At 53.2% G+C, this 27,877-nt stretch overlaps 1 protein-coding gene and 1 pseudogene across 3 annotated transcripts in view; one reads left to right on the top strand and one right to left on the bottom strand.

Annotated features, from left to right (window-relative positions):
• DLGAP4 (DLG associated protein 4) overlaps nucleotides 1-27,877 on the bottom strand; it is a 192,912-nt gene that overhangs the window by 140,387 nt on the left and 24,648 nt on the right. The window lies entirely within an intron of this gene.
• LOC131807733 (large ribosomal subunit protein uL23-like) lies at nucleotides 26,753-27,282 on the top strand (annotated as a pseudogene).

Consider the following 27,877-nt stretch of genomic DNA (forward strand, 5'->3'; position numbering starts at 1 on the left):
TGGGCTTGAGGTAAACATCTAGGGTCTGCCAGTTACAGCCCTGAGTGAACTTGGGCAAGCTTCTCAGCTTCTCCGTGACTCAGTCACTCCTTTCTGCAATGGGATAATGACAGCAGCTTCCTCAGAAAGCTGCTGTGGGGCTTCCATGACTCAGTGAATGCGACCTCCTTGTGGGTGGCTATTGTGACCTTCCCTCCGCCAAGAGCTCCCCCCACCACACCCCGCACCCAGCCTGCCCGCTCTGCTGTCCTTCTTCTACGCGTCACCACACAACAGGGGATGTGAACGGGGAATCTATCTGATGACCGCCTGCCCCTCCCACTAAAATGCCGGCCCCACAAGGCAGAGAGTTTTGTGGATTCAGTTTATTGCCAGAATCCCTGTGCCTGGCCCAGCACCTGGTGTGGAGGGGCTCAGTGAAGATTTCACTCAACAAATATTTTCAAGGCTGAATAAATATTTATTGACTAAGTGTCGCAAGCTCTGGGGTTCCCGGTCCACAGGCATTTCTGTCTCCAACCCAGCCTGTCCCTCAGAGCTCCGGGTCTGCACAGCCAAATTCCTAACTAGCGGCTCAGCCTGCTGCCTACACCTCAGTGTATGTGCCCATGGCCCTGTGTGGGACCTTCCCTGGAGACCCTGCTCTCTTCCAGCATTGGCTAACTGGGCACCTGGAACCAGCTCACCCTCTTTGGTAGCCAAGAAGCCAAGAGGCTCCCATACTCCCTCCTCCTTCTCGCTCACCCTCTTTTTTGTAAAACCCTAGACCATGTCCTCTTCCTTAGGAACCTCCTAAACATCTCTCAGATCCCTTTTCTCTATCCCAAGTCACTAGCCCATCCTGGCCACCACAATATCTTGTTGAGATCACTGCACCAGCCTCCTCTCTGGGCAGCCTGCTGCCTCCCTTAATTCATCTTCTGGGCTGCAGCCAGGAGGATCTTTTCAAAACACACGGGGAAACAAATGAAAGCCTCACTCTGCAGGCTTGAGAAGCCCAAATCCTCACTGACTCAAAAAAACAAACCGATGGGGACTTTTCAGAAGAATTCACCCTAGGGTGCTTCAAATAATGAAAAGCCTCCCCAACTTTGCTACCCCAGGCCCAGGTAAAATGGTATTTGTTGTATAAAAATTTAGTTTACCAAACAGATTTGCACAGGACTTTTTAGCTCAATAAATATTTGTGGAGTGGAATTGAAATTTAAAAAAAAAAAAAAAAAGGGCAGCTAAAAAATAGCATTTATAGAGTCACACAGGCACTGGGGCTTTCCACACCCCCCATGTCTGGTTTTCTCCTCTCAGCAAACCAGTCAGGTGTTACTGACTCCAGGTTCCAGATGAGCTAAATGAGGCCCAGAGAAGGGAGGTCACTTGTCCGAAGTGACACAGTTCCCAGATTCCTGCGGAGTCCTCCCAGGCCCTGGAGGCTGTGCCAGCTGGGGGCAGCGAGGCTGGAGTTTCCCACAAGGCAGAGGAAAGGTGTTGACCCTCCTGCTCTCCAGCTGACTGCTGCTGGCCTGAGGCCCTCAGAGCACATAGACCTTACTTGCTCATTTCCTACTCTCTGCCTTTGCCTGCATGGTTTCCCTGCTCAGGGTAACCACTCCCCAGGCTGCTCAAAACCAACTTGCCACCCTTCACGGTCCACTTCCAGCACTGAATCTCCTGCTTGGACCCCCTCCTCATTGGCTGCCCAGAACATACCACCTGCAATGATTTATAAACGTTCCCACCATGACAGCACACGCTGGCCCTTCTGGCTCTTCTGCCCCCAGGGACTACGGTTCCTGTTTCCTCTGGGAACTTGTCCTCCCGCCCTTAGTCCTGAATCCACACTGACCTCCCCAGTCTCTCTGTGTGGCCTGACCTTGCTCCTGAACCCGACCAAGTCTCATCTCCCCAGCTGCCTCCTGGACTTTCTGTCCATTGATTCCTCAGGCCCCCAGGTCCAAAAAGGACTCATTACCTTCTCTCCCAAACCACTCATCCCTGATAATGCCAGGATCTTCCCAAGCCTCCAAGCTAGAAACTTGGGCATCTCTCGGGACCCCCTGCCTGCCCCTCAGCCCTCCCAGGCCTCGCTGATTCTGCCCCGAGATATCTGTCACACCACTGCTTCTCTCCAGGCCCAGTGCTCTGTGCTGGGTTCGGGCCCCATCCCCGCTCAGGGCATCTGAGTACAAGCCTCTCATCCACCCACGCACCCATCCATGCCACCCACATTCCCAACTTGCCCCTGACTCGCCATCCATCCGCTCTAGTCATCCCTCCGTTTACTCACTCACCCACCACCCATCCGCCACCATAATTTACTGAGCTTTCTAGTGCTCCAAACAATGTTCTGGGGACTGTGACCCAAGGATGGCTCAGACCCAGCCCTTGGCCTCCAGATGCACACACAAGAACTGGGTCTCGAAGGGTGAACACAGTCTGTGGAGGGTGGAGGGAAGGTGTGGGGGGACATCTAGGTCGAGGGATAAACAAGAGCACGGGCATGGGCACAGGAAGGAGACACCTCGGGTGTCTGAAACACTTGGCCAGACAGGTGGGGAGCAACAGAGCTGAAGGAGGAGGGGCCGACTGAGGCTGGCTCTGCAGGGGGCCTTCCAGACCAGCAGAGGCATTTGCACTTTATCCAAAGCAGGGACTTGAGATACACAGTCTTTGGTCAGACCCCAGCCAGCTCTCTCAAGTCATAGTTGTGACCTTGAACAAATGTCCTCAGTGCTCCCCATCTGTAAAATGGGAATAATGATACACCTATTACAAAGTACTAAATGAGCTAATGCATACACATATTATGTCTCTTAGCGGAGTGCCTAGCATATAGAAAATGCTCAGCAAATATAGTCGCTATTATTGCTCGTATTTTCCTCATGGATATCCTCTAGTCAGCTGGTAGACAACAGAGAGCTTTATAGAGAGAAAGTGCGTGCTGATCTAGACGGCAAAGCCTTCTCCTCAGCAGGGGGAGACTCTGGAATGAGCTTTATTGCCCCTGCCCAGGGTTTCCCAGGCTCTGGCTGGCCCCGGGGGCGTCATCAGCTCTAGGCTTGCCTTCCTCTGGGAACCACCCCCACATAACCATGCCCATCAGTGCTCCAGGCTGGCTCCTGAGCTGGGATGAATTCCAGCATGCCTTGCCCCTAATTTTGAGGAGCATGGGCATTTAAGCCCCAAGATAAGGGCCTAGGGGGCTTCCCTACTGAGAGTTTTTTGACTCAGGCAAACTCTCCGCTCTATGACACAGCTCTAGGGGACAGCTCCTGCTCTTCATGGAGAGTGGTGAGAAGCCCTTTACACAGCTCTCTCCTCTCACCCTCATGGCCCTGCTCTGGTGTACAGCCGCCCATTCTGCAGATGAGAATACAGAGCCTCTGAGAGGAGACAGAAGGGCCTTTGCCTCAGTCTGTGCAAGTAATGGCTGAGCTGGTCTGTCTCCAGAGCCCCTGCTGTCTCCCTGAAATCTTGGAAGCCCCACTCCCCACCCCCACAAATTATCAAGGCCCAAGATAATGCCTGGACATGAATTTTCAAGGTACTAAGGAGTATGTCCGGGAGAGCTGTCTGCAATGATGGGAGACGTTCTCACGTGCATGTCCACTAGTAGCCGCAAGCCCCACATGGCTACTGAGGGCCCTAAATGGGACCAGCACAACAGAAGAACTGAATTTTTAATTTAATTTTAATATTAAATTTAATAGCCACTCGTCCCTTGTGCCTGTGCTATTGGCCAGCATGAGACAGCTGTTAGCAACCTCACTGAGATTATACTTCTAGATACGCCCACTTCTTAAGCCACAACTCACAAACCGTTTTGCCATTTTGTTAGATTTCTACCCTGTACCACGTCATCTCTGCTTTTATAAACAGAGGATATCCAGCATCCACAAGTTAACTGCTTCTTTATGATTCGAGGTCATTCAAAAACTAGTTGCCGAACTCCTGCTCTGAGCCAGGCACCAAGCCAGATGTGGAAGACTGACACATTTGTCCCACTCCCCAAGGATCTCAGTCAAGTGAGGGGATGTGCCCTATATTAGGGTCTGTGATGGAGCAGATGGATACAAGGACAAGGTTTATACACAGTCTGGAGAGCCACGAGGACAGAGTAACTAACTTAGTGGTGGAGTCCAGGAAGGCTGCCCAGAGGAGGGGACACTTCTAGGTGTCCCAGCATCTTAGAGCCTGGAAGTCACGTTCACATCCACAGCCCTTATGCCACAGCCCTTTTGTGCCTCCCTATAGCCCCAAGAGGAAGTTCGGCCTGGCCTGGATTCTGGTTTTCTGTGCGCTAGATTCACATCAGCAGACACTTCTGGAATGAGCACTGAATGAGGGCCCCAGCCTGAAGCTTTGAGACCTGGAAGCCAAGCTGGCCAGTGCTCCCCTGAATCTTTCCCTGCTGTTTCTTGGGAGGGTTTACCGGCGACTCAGCCAGCTGGTATGCAAATTTGCTTCCAGTCTAGGATCTGGAAATGAGATAGTCTCTGAATCCTTTGAAGGTCCAGTTTTGTGAACCCCTAAACTTTGTGGCAGCTCTGATGGGATCCAGTGGCCCCCTCACTGGCCATCTGGCCTCTCCTTGGCTGGGATGACTTCCGGAGGCCATGGGGGTGTTCATTTTAATGACATCTCCCCATAATCCCTTCCTGTCTATTTGGCACTCTCGGGGCCCATGTGCGCCTGTCCTACTTTTCTCTCTCTGAATCTTTCTCTGAGCTCAGGGTTGGTTCATTCTGTCCTTCTGTGCACTCCCTGCAGACGTTCCTGCCTGCGGGGCCCAGGCAGTTCCAGCCTTGCCATCCCCCCTTGTTAACACTGAGCCCAGATTTCCCTCGTGTAAAGCCTCAACTGGCCTGGAGCCCCTCTGATTCCTTAGGGTGCCCTGGGAGCAGAAGGTAGGGAATACTGTGTCCCACAAACATTTCTTGAGCCCCTTTTATTTGTGTGTGGCCCCAAGCCGGGCCAAGCTGAAAACAAGGAGGTGAATGGGTCAGGGGAAGTGGCAAATACGTAAATAGTACAGCCGTCCAATATGACAGAAGCTGCCCTGGAAGGAGGCCCAGGGGCCCCCAGGAGCCCTGACCAGCCTGATTATAAAAATACCAAAAAGGAGGGGAGACTTGGGCTGGGCCTCAGAGGATGCATAGGAGTGTACTGGGCAGACAGAGTCGGGAAGGGAGTTGATGGCAGGAGGAAGAGAGAAAAAGCATGCTGTGTCTAAGCAATGGTGAGGACCTCTGCACAGGTCAGGGGCTGGTGTCTGGACTCCAGGGAAGGATAGGGAAGGAGCCAGGGCTGGAAACACAGGTTGTCACTTGATCACGAGGGTCCTGCAGTGCCAGTCCATGGAGGGTGGCCTTTACCCTGGGAGCAGTGGGAGTCCAAGGGCTCAGCAAGTTTGAATGGGAGCAAGATCAGCCTGAAACTATGGGGGGCAGCACAGAGGTGGCCACCATGGTCCAGGTGATTGCTGACAGTGGCTCACCTAGGACAGGGGCACTGGGGCTGCAGGCCAGCAGACAGAACCAGGAGACAGACTGTAAGATACATCAGACCTGGGACTCATTAGATGTGGAGGGTGAGGTAGAGGGAGGAGTCGGTGATGATTGCCGGGCTTCTGTCCTGTGTGACTGTGGGCATATATTGAACACTAAGCTTCTGGCTACAATATCATAAGTACTTTGGGCTTTTGGGCCATTTGGTTCACCAAAGCTGTCAAAGACAATACATAAATGAATGGGCATTGCTGTGTTATGACAGCAATTTTTTTTTTATAATAACAGGTTGGTCATGGCCAGAGTCTGCCAACCTCTGAGCTACAAACAACAACAAAAACAACAACAAAAGCCATCTCAAGCTTTAACAATAAAATGGGTTAACCTACGTAACAGAGAAAGTTCAGAATTCGAGTGGACATCAGGCACAGTTCAATCAGGGTTTTCATTCTGCCATAGCTTGCGTGTCCTGAATTGCAATCCTCTGCTATTCCTGAGTCAACCCATTTTTGCTGGTAAAATAACTTTTATTGTTAAGGTTAACTAACACCCCATAAAGACTTGTAGGGGTTCATAACAGCATTATTTGTAATAGCCAAAATTTCAAATGCCTGTAACCAGTGAACAAATAAACAAAATATCATATACATATTACATTATATACACGAATACATACGTATGAATGTTTTACATATATATATCCGTAACACGGACTATTACTCAGCATTAAGAAGGAACGAAGCACTGAGAGGGGCAACAGAGAGATGGACATAAAAACCAATATGCTGAGTGGAAGAAGCTAGACATACAAAAGACTACACATGTTCCCATTTAAATGAACTTTCTAGAAAAGGAAAAGACAAAACCAAAGAGGCAGAAAACAGATCAGCAGTTGCCTGGGGCCTGGCATGGGAGTAGGGAATGACTGCAAATGTGCACAAAGAAATTCGGGGTTGTGGTAATGGCTGCGTACTGTATACATTGATAAAACTCAAAATGAATTCTTAGGCAAACTTTATGGTATATAAACGACATCTCAGTGAAGCTGTTTTTTAAAAAGGCTGATGGGGACAAAGGGACTGCTGTGGCATAACCACCAGTGTCCACACAGAGGACAGCGGTGCCACTGACTCGTCAGGGGACGGAGTGGCAAGGGCAGGCCTGAGGGCAAGTGCCAAGGTCGCTCTGGACACACTGGGTAGGAGGTGCTTCTGGGGCATCAGAGTGGCATCCAGAAGAGCTCTGGGGGAAAGGCCAGGGACAGAACTGGGGGTGTGGGGACTGTGGGTGTTCAGGGAGACACCAAAGCGCTGACAGCTGAGTCCCCTAGAGAGGGTGTGGCCTGAGAGAAGGCAGGGGACAGAGCCCTGGATCATCCAGGGGACCGGTGGAGGAAGAGAAGCCACAAAGGCCGGGATGAGGCAGCCAGAGAGGCGGGGCTACTGAGGGCCCAGCCTGCGGGAGACGGCGCTGCCCCAGGTGCGCATGAGAACTGGTCACCAGGTGGACCATGGGAGGTCCCGGTGGCTCTGGTGAGAATGACCACAGAGGGGTGGGACGTGCTCCAGGCTGCGGAGCGTGAGGCGTAAATCAAGTCGGGTGAGCATCACCAAAAGCCCTAAAGAGCTCGGCTCGGGGGAGCAGGAGGGAATGGGGTGGCTAGGGCCGCACCAGGGAAGAGGCGGCAGAAGCAGGTCAGGAAGTAAATGTGGACAGAGGCCATGGTCTACACTCCTGACAGGAGTAGCTGGGTAGAGGGTGAGACATGTCAGTGTGGGGGCAGAGGCGGCCATTCCAAGCTCCAGCACACACGCCTGGAACCGGGCAGCCTGCCCGAGGCCTGTGCCGCCACACCCCAGCCAACCGCTACTCATGCCCGGGAGATGGCTCCTGGTCTCCTGGGTGTTGATGCTCTGTTTTTTATTCCAGACCCCACCCCCACCCACCGAGGGTCCTGGCCCTCTGAGACAGACTCTGTGTGGGCTTTGCAGGAAGTATCAGTGGGAAAGCTCTTGGTATTACCGGCAGCTCAGCTCGGGCATCTCCTCCCCCCGCCAGATCACCAGGATGCCCACCAGCCCAGAGGGCATGGGACAGGTCCCTATCAAGGGCCTCCTATTTTCCAGCTCTGCAAACAGTGTTTAGGTTGCTCTTCCCCACAGCCCTGACAGGTTGTCATCATTATATCCATTTGGCTGACAGGAAGAATGAGACTCAGAGAGGCTGAATGGCTCACCTAAGGTCACACAGCAAATAGGTGGTAGAACTGGGGCTGGCACCCAGGTCAGCCTGCCTCAAGAGCCTGTCCCTTTGTCCCACAGATAAAGGGTGTGGAAAACAAAAAAGGAGGGTGGGAGCCATGAGGGAGGGCAGGGCAGTGTTCTGAACTGCAAAGTGGTGGACTCAGGTTCCAGCATCAGATCTGCTCTCGTGGCCAGGGTGAGTCGCTCTCCCACATGGGCCTCAGTTTCTCCAGCCGTACAATGAACTCTAGGCCTCTTGTGGCTGCCCCACACTGAGTTCTGGGAACAGGTGCTTACTGGAGACACATCTGTCTGCCTTCTGTGGTGGAAATAAGCAAATGTTCCTACAAGGTCAGCAGCAGAGAAAGGCGGCAGTATTGGGAAGAAGGCAGAATGGGGCTCTTCTTATCATGCTGGACCCTGGAGGAGCCGCCCCCAGGAAATACAGCCCAGCCCAGCCCAGATGCTGGCTCAGCCACTCTGCTGGAACAAAGCCTCAGCCTGAAGTCACTGTGCAGGAGCTGCTTCCAGGAGCCGCCCCCCTTCTCAGCCATCCCAGCAGGACCTGCCATGGGCGGGGGTGGGGGGTTCTGCACAAATCCCTCCTCTTTCTCCGCTGTGGCTGCCCTGTATGTAAGCTGCTCCAGAGGAGCAGCTCTCTGGGCCAGCTTCCTTCCCCTCAGCTCAGAGCATCCCAGAACCCCCCAGCCTACCACTCCTCCTCACCCCGCACAACTGCAGGCCCCTTGGAGTCTCCTGGCTGCCTCAGCACCTCCATGGGAGATGGCTAAAGGACAACCCATTAGAGTGAGAGTCAAGCTCTTCCAAAAGGAATGAGAGGCCCAGAGAGGGTAGGTGCCTAAGCAAGGCCACACAGCAGACATGGGGGGCCAGCACAGACCCTGAGCCTCCTGACTTCCCAGCTCATTTCTGTGGCGCCTTCCGGAGGTTTTCATGATGGAAACGCTTTTATGCTTCTTCATGCCCTTGTGCTCAGAACTCAGACCTGCATCCTGATTTTCAGTTCACCACACACGCTTCCAGGGAAATGTGTCCCACGTGAAATGACCATGAGGGATCCTGGCTCGGTCCCCTTTTCTGCCAGCACAGGTGACCTCAGTCAGCCTTGAGGATTTTAACACCAACTTCACCCTCTCTCTCCCTCACCTCTCCCTCCTTCCTACTCTCTCTCCCCATACTCAACCCATCGGGCTGTCTCTACCTTCAAAACATCTTCAGAATCCAACCAGTGCCTGCTACCTCTACCTCTGCCACCTATCCTGGTCCCAGCCTCCCCACGGGCTCCCACCTCCACTCTTGGTCCCTTCAGCCTGGTCTCTACAAAGCAACCAGAGGGTCCCGTTAGGATACAAGTCTCTGCTCAAAGCTCTTGGCTGCCCTCATCTCACTCAGAGTGAAAGCCAAAGAACCTTGCTTTGGCATACGGGGCCCCCCACACCTGGCCTCTGCCCTCACTGCCCATCACTCTCCTCACCAGCCCTGTGTTGCCTCCACGCTGGCCACATAGCTGCTCTTCATCACCCACAAAGATCCCAGGCCTTACTGTTTCCACCATAGGGAGCATTCCTCCTTAGATATCCAGATGCCTCCTGTCTTCCTTGTGTGACCTCCTCCGAGAGGCTGTCCTGGACCTGGGCCCCAATCCTCCCTCTCACCCTCCCCTCATTCTCTAACCCCTCACCCTCCCCACTACCCCACCACGGCCATACATCATCCTTACTGGCTGGCTTGGATGAGCCCATCCCTAAAGTAAGCCTGGGACAGAATGCAGCCTCTTTTCGCCACCGATACAACTCCAGCCCTCCGACCTAGGGACTGGCATGCAGTAGGTGCTCAATAAGTATTCTTTGAGCAAATGAAAGAATGACACCTAGCACCTGCCCCACTGCCTTGAGGGGTGCCCACCCTTTCCAGCCCCATTACTGCAGCAGGCCAGCCCCCATCCAGGGCGTCGGCATGAAGATAAGTGATCCCAGCAGCGGCAGGAGGTGCAGCCCCCTCCTCTGTGCCAGGCCACCAGTCCCCCCAACTCTGGGGATTCTCCTCTATTATTCCCGTTTCACAGAGGAGCAACCAGAAGCTCCAAGCACTGGAATGACTTGCCTGAGGTCAGACAGCCAGCAGGTGCTAGAGGGGAGATTAAAACTTCAATCTGTTGGGCCCACAGACACCCACCCCCAAACCTAGCTGCCCTGGCCTGCATCTGACCCCTCATGCCTTCAGGGGTCCTGCGTGGGAGGCTCATGGTGCTGCCAGGTGACAGGCAGGGTGGCACCCTGGTAGTAGTGCTCCCCCTCCCCACACACACACTGACTGGCCTCTGGGGGCAGCAGAGACCTCATACCTAGGGGGGAGAGGTCAGACAGTGAGCGCCGGCGTCCCCCTCTGGCCCCTCTGGCAAAGGGGAGATGGAACCCCCTCAGAGCACCTCACCTCCTTGTCATCTGCTGGTGGGAAGCTCTTAATAATCACCTACTGTGTGCAGAAGCCTGTGCAGAGGCCGGCGCTGATGCTTGTGGGAACAAAGGGATGTTACCACCCGTCCCCTCCCCACCTGCTGGTATAGTGGGGAAGCCCTTTGCCAGCCAGCATGTCATCTGATTCTCCCCACAGACATAACAAGTAAGTCATCTTGGCCCCATTTTACAGACCAGGAAAGTGAGGTACACATTTTTATCAGTCACCTGTAAATCTAGGCAACTGAGGAAGCTAAATTCTGAGTCTCCGGAGTGTCAGGATGGTGCAGGTGCTGGTAAAGGGAGGGAATGTCCCCGGGGCCAGGAGGATGGACAAGATCACAGAGGGCCACCCCTGCTGCCCTTCCCAGAAGGGACTGTCCTCACCATGACCCAGGCCCTTGCTTCCACCTCCCCAAGCCCCCTGAGACACTCACCCACTACCTCATTGGGCCCCCACATCCACGCAGGGACTGCTTGTCCAGTACATGAGAAACTGGTGTCAAGAGTGAGATGGGATCAGGCATGCCCAAGGTCAAGGTGAGGGAAGGGAACAAAACAGCTTGGCACGTGTCTGCCTCCTGCCTCCCTGTGCAGATTGCTTTCCTATCCCCAGGTACCTCCTCCAAACAGCCACTCGGGACCTATAGGCTGAAAATGTGGCAACTGTGAGTCACTGGTGCACTGGCTTGTTGGAAGCCCGTGGGGAAGAGGGGTTGGTGTGACCACCATGGTGCCCAGTCGGGTTGCTCCTCCAGAGGCAGGAAAACGGAGCTAAGGTGGTAAGGACGTTGGTGTGCAATCCATTTCCTGGGGATGCTGGGGACGCTGCTCTCCTAAAACACATTGGAGAATTCAGCTCCCTAAGAAATAGCTATTATTTACTGAGGCAATGACCATTTACTTTATTATCCAAACAAGAACACTTATAAGATTGAAAGGGAAGCTGTTAATAATTACTCCAAGGCTGACTTGGGAAAATCATGACATGGGCACATTCTTTGTGGAACACCTCCTATGTGGCAGGATGAATGCTAAACAGCTGACGTGTCCCTTCCCTTTCTCTCCTCACCGTGACCCACGGAAAGATACCGCAGCCACGCTCAACTCCTGTTCCTCTATCATGCCTGAGTTTCCGCCTCTGGAGTCCCTGCCTTGGGCCAAGGTACTGAAAGCTCCAGTTACAAGACAGAACCCCTCACCTACTGGACCCCATCCCTTCAATAATCAACCCGTTTTCAGCCACTGTGACTTCAGCATAGATTCATTTCATAGGGAATACATTTCAAGGTCAGGCTGTGAGTGAGTTCTAAGAGGACAGAGGTGGGTGGGAGAGCCCTGGGGCTGAGGAGGGGGATCACTGGGGTTGGAGGTGAAACAAATGGGTCCGAAGACGTTGGCGTGATGGAAGGAAAATAGAGAAAGTGAGTAAAGGGGATTGTATAAGACACAGCATTCGAGGCCCTTGGCAATCCAGACACACCCCACCTACTCCTCTGAATATACCATCTACTCGCTCATCCCACACCACACACCAGGCACAACCTGTTTTTCCTGCCTCCATCACTTTGTGCGTGCTGCTTCCCCATCCACGATGCCATCTGCCAATCTCAGCTGGGCAACATCCTCCCCACTCTTCAAGGCCTGCTAGAAACACCACTACCTCCAGGAGGCCTTCCCTGATGGCTCCTCCTCTGAGAATAGCACTTGCTCAGGCTTCTCGTGCCTGTGGAATGAGGCCCAAAGTCCAGCAGAGAACAAGCAAGGCTGTCTCATCGGCCCGCCCCACCTATGGCTGCTGGGCCGTTCCTCACTGATCTCAAGGTAACCACAACAACTTCCTACCACAGATGATAAGCATGGGGTGCCCAGAATAATATAGACCCTGGACTCTGTCCAGACAGGGTTGGATCCCCTGGACCAGGGATTTGCATTGTCAAGTCTCTCCAAGGGATTCCAATGCATGTTAAATTTCAAGGCAAATGTCCACTAGAATGAAACAAATGTAACAGAATTAGGAAGCAGGTGTCCCTGAAATCCTAAAGGAAAGCCCTCTGATGGGGGCTGGCAGGCAGATTCTATTCCTTCATTCACCGTTTATTATTTTTAAGTAAACTTTACACCCAAACTTTACGCTCAGACTCACAACCCCGAGATCAAGAGATGCATGCTCTACAGACTAAGCCAGCCATTTATTAAGCACGCAGCAATCAGCAAAAAAGACAACAGCCGACATTGACCAGCACTCATCACATGCAAGGCTCAGTGCTCATATCCTCTGAGCAAATCTTCAAACAATCCTGCTGGGCAGGTGCCATCATTCTCCTGTTTCACAGATGAAGAAACTAAGGCTTAGAGAGGAGTGACCTGCCTGAGGCCTCACAGCCATTAAGTGAAAGAGCTGGGATTTGGAGCCAGGTTAGCTGGCCCTAGAGTCCACACTCTAACCACCTCGGTGTCCACCAGCCCTGGGATATGGCCATGAACAAATGGCCTGTCCCCAGTTTGTCTCTAGCAGGGAAGAGACACCAAACACACAAACAGCACATACTTTCAAATTATAGCACTTGTGAGATTGGAAAAGAAGTGATTCTTCCAGAAGGCAATTGCTGGGGGTGGGGAGAGGGGAGTTAACCTACTGCAGATCTCCCTGAGGATGATCCCTTTGCCTCAGTTTTCTCATCTATATAATGGAGCAGTGGGGCCAGCTGAGCCCTAAGAACTTTCCAGCTGCCACATCCTAGGAACCCAACCTTCTTTTCCCTGCACCTTTGTTTCCTCTTCTGTACAGTGGACTAGAAGGAAAGCAGAGCAAAGCAGAGTCAGTGGACTGGAAGGACTGCACAGTCAGCAGTCAGGAGAGGAGCAGTGGACCCTTCGAACTCAGCCTCTGGGCTTCCCAAGACCAAGTGAACCTGGTGTTCTTAGTGCTGGGCCTTTGGGAATGTACCTGCCACCCATTGTTACAATGATGCCAGAACCTAGGATGGGGAGATGTTGATGCTGGGACCTGGAAGTGGTTCCTTGGCTCCTCCTCTTCCAGAAGGAACAGCCTCTACATCCAGCAGACTCACTGAGCCAGTGGAAGGGACAGACACTTGGCTTTGCTAATTCATCCAGAGCCCTGCTGTCTCCACGTGGTTAGGATGAAGTGGAGGGCCCAAACCCATGAAAAGGACTGCGGCGCACAGCCACTGGGTGTGCTGTCCATGGTGCTGAAACACCAGCAAGGCTTTTGAGACTGGATCCCCTCCCCCCAGGACAGCCAGCTCTGCTGGGGGCTAGGAATTCAAGAAGGAAAATGAGTGCCTAGGGATAGGCAGAGGACTATGACCAGGGCTCCACATTTTCCAGCAGTGTGATTTCAAGGGAGCCCTTTGCCTCTCTGCACCTCCGTTCCCTTAATGTAAAAATGGGCACAGTAACCACACTGATTTCAGGAGTCTGAAGTGAAGAGTGAATGCAGAGGCAATACATTCCCATGGTGCGTGGAGGGGACCATGGGAATGCTGGCCATTACTGTTAGATTGTGTGCCTCCTATTCTGGGAGGCTAACTGTAGTGGGTGCTGCTGTGTGCCTGGTCTTCCAAGAATTTTACTTGCTTCTACTCACAGAAATTCTATAAAGTAGTACACTAAAATGGGGTAAGAATATAGATGAACATTCTGAAGCACAGACAGGTGAAGTCAGTTGCCCAAAATCACAGAGCTAGTGAAGTGGGGAGCAGAGATTCAGACCAGTGAACTTTGGAAACCACTGAGTCTATTCCACTCCACTCCCACTGTCCAGATGGGGAAACTATGGACCAGGACCAGAGAGAGTCCGAACTTACAAGTCCCCAGAAAACCCAAGATCCCACCTCTCAGTCAGATCTCTTCCTACTGCTGCAAGTCAGACTCCCCTCAGCAAGGTGAACCGGACACCCCCATGTCCACAGCAGCTAGAACTGCAGGCAGGCAGTACCCTCTACAGTGATCCTTCTGCCCTGCTGGAGGGTCCTCTGTCAAAGGCAGAGACACGAAGTGGCTGGGGACAATGTGTGCCAGCTGTGGCCACAGGCTAGCAGCCACTCCATATCCACCAGTGCCCTTGCCAGCAGGCATCCCAGTGCTGCGGAGAGGGCGGGGCCAGGGCAGCGCTGCTGGGGCCCCTCTAGCTCTGGCCTGGTTTCCCAGGAAAGAGAAGACCCAGACATGGACCCAAGCTGTTCCCGTCCCAAATTTCCTGCTGCATGGAGTGCGTGCAGGCAAGCATGCACTCACAGATATAGCTCAAATCCGCCCAATAGGGGGCTCCTGGCAGCCTCAAAACCCTCATTCCCCACCCCCCAATAAGAAGGTGCAGCCTTTATCTCTGGTGGGGATAAGGGGAAAGTGAGGTATTAAGCCAGAAACCTGGCTTCCTACCCAAGCTCTGTTCCTTCTAAGCTTGGGTGACCTTGAGCAAGTTACAAAGTTGGTCTGATGTGGTATTGCCTCTATGAAACGGGGTTTCTGGGCCTTAGTATGGGGCATCAAGCAGATCATGGACTGGAATGGGTTTTGAGACATTAGAATTGGTCACTGCCCACAGGGGGTTGAGAAGCTTAAAGGAGGAATCCCGGGGAAAATCCCAGCTCCAGGATTGGGTCTTCCTTAGCTACTTTTGCCCCAAAGTCTGCAGCAGCTGCCTTCCCAGACTCCCCTTTTCCCACATGCCCACCCCAATTCTCTTTCACATCAAGGTGGGAGGTGTCTTTGGAAAATGTAAAACAGAGCTGCTAGAGCCCTCCTGGCGCCCTTAGGTAAGGGCCACACTCCTAGCTGGGGCTCATAAAACCTCACGGGGTCTGATCAGCCCCTGTTCTCTCACCGGCATCACTTCCCCTTCCTTGCCCCCTCATTCAGCCCCAGCAGTCACCTGTCCTCCTTACTCTTCCCTGAACAAACCAGCCTCTGTCCCACCTCCTAGCTCATGGCCCTGCTGGTCTCCCACCTGGCTCAGTCTCCCCCAGCACTCACACAAATGACTGGTTCCTCCCATCCTTCAGGGCTTAGAATAAGTGTCACCTCCTCTGAGAGGCCTTCCCTGGCCACCCTGAAGTCTAAAGTACTTCCCAACCCCATGCAATGGCTCTGGCTTTTGGTTTCTGCTGCTAATCGGAGGAAGAAGCCTCTCGCCTGCAAATAACAGGAGAACAAAATGTGTGCGCCAGGCAGCCTGGGGTATGTCTCTGTCTGGATGCAAGAGGCAGAGTAATAGGTCCTGACAGTGAGGAATCCCTCAGCTGAGTGGCCTTGGACATGTCCCCTGCCCTCCATGAACCTCAGTTTCCCCACCAGGACCATGGGACAGAGGAGCCAATTTTGAGCCCCTTCCAGTTGGCCAGGGTGGCCTCCTTCCAGGCCCTGCCTTGCGCTGACCCATTTTTCTGAGGCTTCTCCAAGCTCAGACAGTTGCTTTCCGAGGGCCCCAATCCCATAAATCATATTTGATTTCATGGAACAGGGCAGCTGCTGGCGCCTAGGCATTTTGTGGCCATTAATCAACATTGGCCATATCCAGGCAGATACAAGGCAGCTTTGCAGGAGCTGGGCCTGGACTTCAAGGTGGGGGAACATGCTAAGCTGAAGTGCCCAGCCCCTAACAGACTCTCCTGACCCTGAGAGGTCCCTACACACCTGTCTCCCCTGCCTTTCCCACTCCCCATTCAGTCAACAGGTACTCCCATTACTCTCTGAGGGGCCACACGTTCAGCCTCCTAGGTCCTCACAGTGTGCAGACAGGAATCATCCTGTACCCCACTTTATCACAGAGGAGTCTGAGAGGAGGAGTGACTTGCCCCAGGTCACACAGCAAGTGTGTGGAGGCCCCTGGATCTGAAGCTTCTGATCTTTGTTCCTTCCCCTGGGGAGACCCCAGCCCAGGGAGAGGAAATGGGGCAGCACACTGAGCCACCCCCCAGATCCATCCAACCCCAGGAAGGCCCCAGCTGACTGCTGTGCCTGTCTTCACAGCCTCCTCTCCTGACCTCAGGAGTCCGTTCCAGCTGCCAGGGGTTCCTGGGAAATTAAACCTCTCATCCCCAACATCCTGGGTCCAACAGGCTGCCTCTGTTCCCCTTCTTCAATCTGCTCAAAGAAATGAGGAAATCGAATGAGGTGTCCCTGGGGAGCTGAGCCCGTACTGCCAGTTGGCAGGAAGGCAGGAAGCTGCCGTGGTGCCCACTGGGTGCTGAGGACAGTGCCCCAGCAGCCTCTGAAAGGCCCAGAGACGAAAGCTAGGGTGACAGGCCAGCTCTTCCCTCAATGTCTGAGTGACTATGGAAGAAGGCTGGCTTCCCATCTTCTCATCCAAACAATATTTACCAAGTGCCTACTGTGTGCGTCAGAGTACAGGGAGCCCAGTGGCCTATGCGTACAGGCTCTGGGCAGGAGGCTCTGGGCAGGAGGCTCTCTGGGCAGGAGGCTCTGGGCAGGAGGCTCTGGGCAGGAGGCTCTGGGCAGGAGGCCCCATCAAATCCGCCTCCTCCCTGTAGGAGCCGCCGGTTTCATCTTCTCTAAAACAGGAATGAGGGAAACCACGCCGCTGTCCCAGGGTTACTGGGGGACTGCAGGCTTCCGAAGGTGGTTGCGTCGTGCCTGGCGCCCACTAAGTGCTCAGTAAGTGCCAGGTGTTTCCCCTGTCTCTATGGGTCTGTGCCAGGCACCAGGTTAGAGCACTGAACAAGACAGACGTGGACTCTGAGAGCTCACAGAGCTTACTTTCTAGCAAAGACGAGAGATAAAAACTGCTAAAATAGGAGTGGTGATCCATGTCTCAAGGGCCTGGGACCGAGAAAACTAGGCGGCTGAGACCGGGTGACGGAAGGTCCCCATCTGAAAAGGACAGCGCGCTGAGAGCCTTGACAGGTAGAACTGGGGCAATGTACGCAGAGGGGACAGTTGGGCAAGACCCCCGAGGGAAGGGGCAGCTTGGTACAGTGTCCGAGGACCTGAAAAAAGAGCTGTTGTGGGCAGGGAGGACCGAACGAGGGGAAGAGTGTTCTCTCTGCGGGCCTGAATTTCGCTCTCTCTGCAAGAGGGCATGGAAGGGCTTCCAGGCTCCCCAGCTACCGCCGGAACTGGAACCCTGGAACCGGAGGAGCCTGGGGGAGCAGTGGGAGGTGCTCCGGGAGGCCTGGCCCAAATGGCTCCATGTGACCTTGGCCTTGTCCCCTTCCCCTTCAGCCCCTAGGGCTGACTCAAAGCTACCAGTGGTGCCTGACTCACCACTTCAGTGACAGCTAATTATGCCGCCCCCTCTGCCCGCTGAATCCCAGCACCTGCGGGAAGCATTTTGGCTCCTGTCCCCCCTCACCGGGAAGCTGTGTCCCCCACTCCCACCCAACTTCGCACATGTCTCTCCGTCCTGCCTCCGGGGGGTGGGATGGGGGCACAAACCACACCTCTGACGCGCTGTGGCCACTTTATTAACCGCAGGGTCCGCAGTGCCCTGAGACCAGTGGAGACCCCGGACCTGAGCTGGAGACACATGTCCCAGGGCTCTGGGCATGGGGCTAGAGATCATAGGGAGCCCCTGGTGGCTTCCTCCCTGAGCCTCCCCATCTCCATCATGTGCCCCTGGAAGGGGGAGTCACAGAAGTTCTGCTCATGATGCCTCTGCTCTGTAAAGCCAGTGATGTCCACGCCCAGTCCTCCGTGCGTGTGTGTGTGGGGGGGTCACAGGGGCACCCCTCTTCTGTACCATCCCCACTTCCGGAAGAGCCAGAATTTGCTGAGGGAGGGAGGGAGTGCAGCGACTGGCGGGCAGCCAGGAAGAGGGAGGAGCTGACACGGGGGATGTGAGGGACTGCCCCACCCCACATCTACTTGGGGTTCCATTTCCAGAAGCAGAGGTCATTGGGAATCTAGGCCTCCCTCTACCGTGGGGGCAGGGGGAGACACCACCCCTCAGAGGGCAGACTGGCATAATCATGAAGACTGTCCTGAGCATGAATATGCTAATCAGACACCACTGGCTACTACAGGTTCCTCTGCCTTCCCTGCTCTAGTCTCCAGCTCTGCTGCGGCCACAGACTGCCCCCCCTTCCATCTGGCTCATCCTGAGCCAGTCTCCCAGCCTCTGCCCAGGCCTTCCAACTAGCCCTGCTCCCTCCTGCCTGTGTACCTCTACTGCACCAGTCCCGGCTACCACAAAGCTCCTTCTTCACCTGGGCAGCTGTCACTCACTCTTAAGCACTTAGCTCAGGTGAGGCTTCCCCCGAGGATGACTTCCCAAACCCCCACAAGGTGGGGAAACCTCTGCTTTATTGCACGGTTGCATTCATTTATTTCTGTGGTCATTTGATGACTGTCCCCCTCACGGGACTGTCTCCCTGAAGGCAGAAGGTCTGGACAGGGCCTCATGCCCAGGTAGTGCTCGATAAATATTTACTAAGTGAATGACTGGTGTTTTGGGCTATTGTTCCAGCAGACTCCATACAGGCCTCTTTGCCTCTCCCCTGCATTCATAGCTGATTCCCGACCAGCAACCAGATCTGAGCAGACAACTCTCCTCACTCGTGTCCACTACATCACACATAATTTAAGAAGCTTCCCCCTTGCTTCTCTGACCTGCTCCCCACCCCCGATTCCTGAACAGTCAAGGACAATGAGGTTCACAGCAATGAGGTTCACAGCGTGCAGGCCACAGAACTAGGGCAGGAACTTGGGCCTGCCTGGCCCCGCCCTCTTGGGGCCTCCGCTTTCTCATCTTGGAATAGGCCAGTCTCCATCCCCTCATGGCCTAGTGATGATGAGGAGGGGAAACCGAGCCAGGTCAGGGCCTCTGCCTGCCTGATAGGGTCACTGGCTCCCCCACCATTCCTAGCACAGGCAGCAGGCAACAACCGGCCTAGGTCTTCTTCCACTGGGAGAGGCTGAAAGGGCACAGAACGTAGATGAGTGGGTGCCCCCTGTGGGCCCTCCAAGGGACAGAGCAGGAAGATAAGTCTGGGCTTCAAACTGTCTGGGTGTGGAAGCTCCTTCTTCAGAGAGGAGGTGTAATCACTACAGCTCTGCCTACTGCTTAGGATCCCAGAGCCAGGAAGCGCCAGAGAAGCTGCTGTCCCCATATCCCTAGATCTAGGCCTGAAGCCCACTCTCTGGAAGGAAGCTGTTGACCCACCTTCCCTAGGGGTGTCTGTTCAATGCTGAGTGGCTAAAGCTTCCCTGTTACCCTGGCTTCCTCCCTTCCTTCCTCAACTTCTGGGGGATGCCTGCTCATTCTTTAAGCCCCAAATCTGGACAGCCTTCTCAGGGCCCGTCCCCAGCCGTCCCAACCACGTCCCCCAACGCAAGCAGCTTCAGTCCCACACACAGCACAGCACCTGGACACAATCGTGCTGCTTGAATGGATTCTTGCACAAATGGGCAGTAACCCCTGAAACTTCGTGGGCTCTGGCTTTGCCCTCAGGGCTGGAACAAGGGTGGCCTCCCATGGGTACGTGAATAATGCCGGCGTTGAATCTGGGCTCTGTCCCTGGCAAGCAACTAAACCTTTCTGAGCCTCAGTTTCTAATTTGCAAAGTGGTTTAGCCATCCCTGTCTAGGGGCGGCGGGGGGGTGGGGGTGGGGATGCTATTGCTGCTTAAGCCTCATCCTCCTTCTCTCGCTCACTTTCTCAGCTCCCAGCCCCGCCCCCCCAAATCCAAAAGCTTCTAATGGATGAGCTGTTGAGAGGAGGCAGCAGTGTGGGCACAGCAGGGAGAGGGCAGAGACAGAGATGAGGTGCTGGTGGGGGGCCCATGCGGGAGGCCAGCTTGCTTCTAGCAGCCCCAGGAAGAAGGGGGTGTTTCTGCATTGGGCAGGAGCAAAGACGGACTGATGCTCTGCTTGGACTCAAGGCCACAGTCAAGTGGGAGTACATCAAGGGAGCCAAAGAAACTAGAGAAACGGGAGAGGCTGATGGTGGATGGAGCCTCCTTCTGGGCCGAGGAGGGTCCTCTGATTACCAAGTCCCTGGAATTGCTGGACCCCAATATCCCTCCCCCAATAGTCCCACCCAATGCCACATGTCAGGGAAGTCTGCAAACCAGGGGAGTCACTCAGCCACAACACCTGTGGGTCCTACATGCTAGCTACCATTCTAGGGACTGGAAATAAGAGGTGAGCGAGACAGTGGTTGCTGACCCTGAAGGCCTGTGGGAGAAATGGAAATCAAACAAATGTATACTATGTCAGGGTAGGGCCACTATCATGAGGCCGAACAAAACAGGATAAGCAGTGGAACAAGGGGCCTCTTTGATGAGGTGACATTTGAACCCAGGCCTGAATGAAGCGAGGGAGAAAGTTCTGCAAGTATTTACAAGTTCCAGGCAGAAGGAACAGCAAATGCAAAGGCCCTGGGGAAGAAAAGTGATAATTGCTGGAGCTACCAACATTGGTCCAGAGATGAAGCACAGTAGGAGACGTTAGCAATTGTCAACCAGGTGACCATGGGGGTGAGACACTTCAGCTCTGTAGCCTTTGTCTCCCTATCAGTCAGATGCGCACAGAAAGATGTCTCTGGTGGTTATGAAGATGAAAGTGGAGGCAGGGCCCTCTAGCTCAGGGTAACACACAACAGATGTTTCCTAAATATGAACTGGTTGGGCAAACCCTCTAAAGGAAACTGTGGGGGGCGAAGGGAATCTGGCCACAGGACAAGAGCAACTGTTAGGAAAAGGGGTCTTACAAAAGGGCTGCCTATAGACCTTCCTTCCACAGCATTCCTCTTGGACCTGATCTGCTGGGTCCTGCCAACCCAGGGAGTCAATCAGCAGTTGGAGGCAAGGGACCAGGCCCCTAGCAGGGAAGGCTCAGACAGCTGAGAACCCAGGTCCCAGGGAGGAGGGGGCTAAGGCTTCCCAGAGGGGGCACAGGCACACCTGGATCTGGAAGGACATCAGGTGGGCAAGGATGGAGGGAGGCACCACAGACGGAGTCAGTACGTGCAAAGGGAAAGAGCAGGTCAAATCTCCAGCATGTTCTGGGACAAGAGGAGGAACTGGAGAGAGAAGAGTGATAACAGTGGGTCAGGGCAGCTCATGTTTACAGAGCACCTGCTGTGTGAGCCTCCCTGGACCAGCACAGACGACAACATCAGCTCCATTTACAGAGGGTTCAATGTGGGCCAGAGGCTTGGGTCTTCTCTTTATTCCCTTAACAACCCAATGAGGCAAAGACTCAGCATCCCCATCTCATAGATGAGCAAACTGAGACCGCGGGCCATTAAGCAATTTGGCCCAGGGCCCTGATACCAGTAAATGGCAAAGACAAGACACAAACCCAGACATGTCTCATAAGCTCTCCACCACTGGGCCCACAGCCTCCTGCAGGAAAGGGCACTGGGAGCCATGGAAGGTTCTGAGCAGGAAACTAGTCATGTCATCTGTTCTGGAAATAGCCTGTGGTTGCATTACTGAAGGAGGGCTGGGGCCCGACAGTAGATGCTGCCACACCATCTTAGTGGCAGGAGCCCTGCCTTAGTCTTTGTGCAGAAGGGGCCACAGGCTCCAGAGCAAAAGCCCCTGGCTCTGTGAGGAATGGAGTAAGCCCTCAGCAAGGCTTCTTCACTCCACCCCAGGAGCTCAGGCGTCAGCTCCAACCTGCAGCTTTAATTAAAAGGCCTTTTCAAACCATTAGCAGCAATAATAATAAAACCCCAAATAGGAACAATAAAACAGTACGACTGTCAGAGAATTAAAATGGGCACCTGGCGTTCTGCCACCCCCAGGGGGCAATTTGGGGCGCAGGCAGGAGGCACGATTTTCACCTCCAGTAGACACGTCAGTCCCACACACTGGCTGCGAGGAACTGGCTTCAAGAAAGGGACCACCCTGTGCCAGGGACCCAGCAGTCCCCGGGCCGCTTTGGTGACCCTCATGAGGGGGGCAGCATGGGTTCTGTGCCCCAGTCCCCACCCCCACCCTGGTATCAGAGCCAGGGTCCCCCACATCCAGGGCTCAGCCAGACCTTCGTGAGTTCCTTCACTCAGCCTGGAACAAAAGCCACAAAAATCGAACTGGCCCCTCACCTGCACGACCCCAGCCCCCGTTCTGATGAGATCTACCTTCATCTCCACCAGGCTCCTACCCCAGGTCTCCAGCTTCAAGTGGGCCCCTACACACAGCTCAGAAACTCAACCCTGCCCCTTCTGCCACCCCCCCAACCCTGTCAGAGGCTCCCCCTATCCTCTGGCGCACTCCCCTCACCCTGGCCCTGGGGTGACACCCCCATCTCATTCTTTCCTTGAGTGAGCCCAGACTTTCTCCACCTCAGGCCCCATGCAGGCACCCTGCAGGCCACCCTGCAGGCCACAACCTCCCCGCCCCCCACCATGGGGCAGAGCTCAGCCCCAACAGCACTTCTCAAAGCCTCTGACCCTCACCCACCCAGGCCCCTCCGTTCCTTTCCACGCTGTAGCATTTTTATCACTTTCTTGTTTGGTCACCCTCTGCTCCTCTCATGAGAGCCCTGTGAAAGCGCCAACTGGGTCTGGCCTTGCTCACAGCTGTGACCAAAGACCTAGACTGTGCCGGGCACACAGTAAGTGCTCAATCAATGCTTGCTAAATCTCTGTCCGGGGGTGGAGGGGGCAGTGGCCTTCCAGCCTCCCTGGGTTTCCTGCTCCTCCTGCCGCTGCAGCCAGCTTCTACGGAGACCAGTTTCTCGACATTCCAAGCCTTTGTCTTCACTCAGTAATGGCAGGGGCTGGAAGGGGTGGGGGTGGGGGGCAGAAGATGGTCTCCAGAGATTTCAGATCTAGATTTCTCCCATTTGACAAACACTTGTCACCGGTTCCTTGGTGCTGCCCCTGAGCTGGGTACACAGACTACAGAGCCTGCGACCCATCTTTGGGTGGGGAGGCCACCAGGAGAGACCTTGTCAGAAAAACCTGTGTTACAAAGTGCCGCGTGAAGTACAGAGCAGAGATGGGGCACTTTGGGGGGCTGGGAAGACACAGCCCCATGCTCATTCGAATCCTCATCCCACTGTCCACCTCGGGCAGGTGACCTCAGCTCTCTGAGCTGTGGGTTTCCTCATGAACATATGGGAGAAACCTGCCTTCTGTGGGGCCACAAGGAATCAAAGCCACACCATGGCTAAAGGACAGAGCACAGTGCCCAAAGCATTGTTTATGTACTGGTGGACAAGGGGCTCTGAGAGAGGCAGGTGTGACTACCTGAAGGAATCCAGGAAGGCTTCCAGGAGGAGGTGACTGGCCCTAAGTCCTGAGAAATGAGCAGGAATTCAGGAGGTCTGAGGGAAAAGCACAAGAAAAGGTGGAGCACGGAGCTGGGGGAACAGAGAGCAGACACTCCCTGTGGCCTCAGCACCAGAGAAGCCTGTGAAGGTTTGGGATGCCACGCCTGAAGGGGAGTGGTCCTTACCCCAAAGACACTAGCTCATGGAATGGCCTTTTTTTTTTTTTTTTTTTTTTAAGCCTTTAAAAAAAAAAAAACACAAAAAACCTTTATTAACTCCCTATTATGAAAAATTTCACACAAATGCAAGGAGAGAAGAGCTGCATTTACAGGGAGTACTGGAAGCAGGGTGAGTAGGGAGCCGGATGCCCAGGCTCTCTCTGAACTCCACCCCCTGCTCTCTCTGGCTCCAAAGTGAGGCCAGATGGCCTCGGAGGGTGCCGTGAGGCCAGCAGCTCCGAAGCCCCCCACCTTCTCCACCAGCCCAGGCAGAGTCTGAACCAGCCATGTCCCGTAGTCAGAGCTGGGGGAAGCAGCTTTCTTTTACTAACCAGTGCAGAAGAGAAAGAAATTAAGTCTTTTTCCAGCCAGACTACATTTCCTGCATCTGAGAGGGTGAGAATTTGCTCTTGGAAGGAAAGAAAGAGTCTCCTGTCTGGAGCTTCCTTTTTGAAGCGCCATGAATATACAAGGCTGGCAGAGAGGGCTCTTTGAGATGCTAACAAGCCGCTTTACCTTAGGAAATTGAGGTCATTGAGGGGGCTGTGACTGGTGGGGGGCAGGGGTGGGAAAGGACAACCCAGTGCTGACGGGAGGCAACTCTGTTCTCTGAGCCTTCATTTTCTCACCTGTGAAATGGGGACACAACCTCCCTGGGCTGCCGGAGGCAGAATATGATGCAAAGTGACACTCCCAACATGGTACCTGAGACTCAATCATCCACCCAACACCAACTGGTGCTTATTTCACGTTCTGGGAACCCCAGGGCTGGGAGGGACTGTTGGGGGCAGTTAGTGGTAGAGGAAAATGGGTTTCACAACCTATCTGACCCAGGTTCAAATCCTTGCTCTGTCTGCCACTAGCTCTGTGCCCTTGGGCAAAAAAAAAAAAATCACCTCCTTGTGCCTCAGTTTCCCTATCAGTAAAACAGAAAGAATTCTGTTTACCTATCATGGGTGTTACGCAGACGAAATGAGCTTAGATAAAACTTTCATCACTATTAATACACACAGCAAATTTTAGTGCTGGAGGTTCATGATTATGTCAGCTTGGGTCCCTCCCTGTAGCTGAGGTCTGGCTGAGTGGAGTGGAGGTGGTGGGAAGAAGCATGGTCAAGACAGGAGAAAGCCTGCAGGCTGTCGGGAGAGGGACCCTGGATATGAGCCCACTTCTTACTGAAGCAGATGAGGGAAGAAGGGTATGAACCCTTTGCCTTGTCCAACCCCTGATTCATGCCTCATCCCCAAGCCAACCACATTGCTCAATGCCTACAACGATGACAGGCCCAGTCTCCTCATGGCGCCCCTTTCCAGATGGAAAGACTCATGAAATGCAAATACGGTCACATTCCCTCCTCCCTCCAAGTTCTCCAATGACTCTCCAAGGACAAGTCCTTCCTACAGCTGAATGCATGCCCCTGTTATATTTATGACCTCATCTCCTGCTATCTGCCCCCCCCCCCACTCTTCCAGCCACACCTAAATACACTGGGCAGTCTCCTTGGCACACAGTAGGTGCTCAGTAAACATCTGTTGAAAACTGTGAGTGAATAAGCGAAAGGAAGCCAAGGAAGTCTGCTGCTAGGGAAACCCCCTTCCCTGGCCCCTCTCCCCAGGGACCGAGTGCCTGGCAGTGGTTGGGCAGGCAGGGGGCCAGCAGCCGGGAGGACCCCTGCCCAGCTCCTAATGCTGCCCAGACTGCAGGTCTAATTGCTACAACTCTGGAACAAAGCGAATTAATGAGGCAGATTAATGTTCTCCTGTCATTCCTGTTCCCTCCACAGCCGTCAGGGAGCTGGAGGAGGGCAGCTGGATCTTCTTCAGGGGATGCTTTTGGGTGGCTGAGGCACCTGACCCCAAACCAGCCTGGCCACACGGTCTCTTCCACTCTTTTTCTTGCTCCCTGATGCCACAAGCCATCCACAAAAAGAAGGGAACAAATATTAGGTGTTGTGGGCACTGGACATGGGGATCCATTCATTCTTCATGAGGTAGAAATTACTGTCCTCGCTGGTGAGACGGGGGTGTCTGAGGCCCAGGAGGTGCAGCTGGGCTGAGATGTCTGTCTCGTATCATGCTCCAATTTGTGAGGGAGATGGAGCCCGCTTTAGACAGGCCAGTCCCTTCTCTTCACCACCTGCTCCGAAGGCAATGATGGACAACTATAATAATACTAGTGACAATAGTAACAGGGACAACAGACAACATTTACTGTCTGCTGGACATCATGCCAACAACCACAAAGTCACTAAAGCTTCAACAGCCCTATGAGGTAGAGCATACTACATGCCCGTTATACAGATGAGGAAACTGAGGCACAGAAAAGTAAAGGTGCTTGGCTGAGGTCACATGGTGTGTAGAAGGATCTGGCTTTCCAATCTATATTCACCACTACCTCCCTCCAGGGCCTCCCTTTGGATACCAACTCAGGCTCTGGCCTCAGGGGTGTGGGGCTGGTCAGCAGGCCCTTCTTCTGACTGCTGCCCCCACCTCTGGCCTGGCCCATTGGGTTCCTCATTGCCTGCAAAGATGGGCTTTGCAAGAATGACACACATTGTGTTTTAACTGTCCCCATTCGTTCCTTATTACAAAACAATATATGCTCACAATAAGAAACTGGAAGAAAATAGGCATTTGGAAAATAAAATTATTCCTCTCCAAGAGATGACCACTTTTGATATTTTGGTGTATGTCCTCTAACCTTTATTTTTATATATGATCACCATCAAGACAACCCCCCGCCCCCGCCAGCAGCACAAGACTTGCTCTATGCTTGGCCCTGTGCTGAGCATCGTGTACAAATTATCTTGTGAAATTATAATTTTATATATATATATAGATATATATATATATATATTATATAATATATATATTATATAATATATATATAAATATATATATATAAATATATATATTTATAGATAAGCTAACAGAGGTTCAGAGAGGTAAAGTCACTTGTCTGAGATCACAGAGCTGGTCGCTGGTATAGCCAAGTTCAAACTTACATATCTTGGCTCCAATGATCTGAACTGTTCTCTTACTGTAACTCCTAGAGCTGGAATTGCTCCATCAAGCATATGCAAAATTCAAAGCTTTGGGCCCTTTTACGAAGATGGCACCAAAAGCTAAGAAGGAAGCCCCTGCCCCTCCCAAAGCCGAAGCCAAAGCAAAGGCTTTGAAAGCCAAGAAAGCGGTGCTTAAAGGCGTCCACAGTCACAAAAAAAAGAAGATCCGCACATCACCTTCGTTCCGATGACCCAAGACTCTGCCTCTCCGAAGGCAACCCAAATACTCTCGAAAGAGCGCCCCCAGGAGAAACAAGCTTGAGCACTATGCCATCATCAAGTTCCCCCTGACTACTGAGTCAGCCATGAAGAAAATTGAAGACAACAACACACTTGTGTTCATTGTGGATGTCAAGACTGACAAGCACCAGATCAAACAGACTGTGAAGAAGCTCTATGACATTGATGTAGCCAAGGTCAACACCTTAATCAGGCCTGATGGAGAGAAGAAGGCATACGTTCGGCTGGCCCCTGTCTATGATGCTTTGGATGCTGCCAACAAAATTGGGATCATCTAAACTGAGTCCAGCTGGCTAAATCTAAATACAGTTTTTTCATGATAAAAAAAAAAAATTCAAACCTTTGGGATAATTCTACACAAACCTACCCTAAAAAGGAGGGGAAGTGCCAACTTACACCCTTGCCAATAGAATCTAAAAATCTATTTCCCCATACTCTTGTCCATGGTGAATTTTATGTTTCTTAATTTGCTGGTTTGATAGTTTTTTTTTTTAAAGTTCTTATTTATTTATTTGTTAGAGAGAGAGGGCAAGCACAAGCAGGGAGAGTGGCAGACAGAAGGAGAAGCAGGCTCCCCTCTGAGCAGCGAGTCCAATGCAGAACTTGATCCCAGGACCCTGGGATCATGACCTGAGCTGAAGACAGACACTTCACCCACTGAGCCACCCAGGCATCCCTAAATTTGCCAGTCTGATATATAAACAAGACATACCTTCACTGTTTTTCATTTCCTTAACTTGACTAATGTTTTTGGTCTCTGTGTATATCTGGGGCCCACTTGACCTGCCTGCTGCCCCATGTCTCAGCACAGAGGTGCCTAGGAGAAGCTGAGCCATCAGGTTAAGCATCATACCCAGCCACCTGACCTCTTGGCCACTCTGTCACTGAGTATTTTGACCTTAAAAGTGAGTCCTTCCTGGAA

Source organism: Mustela lutreola, chromosome 9, assembly GCF_030435805.1.
Source record: "Mustela lutreola isolate mMusLut2 chromosome 9, mMusLut2.pri, whole genome shotgun sequence".
NCBI classification, from domain to species: Eukaryota; Metazoa; Chordata; class Mammalia; order Carnivora; family Mustelidae; genus Mustela; species Mustela lutreola.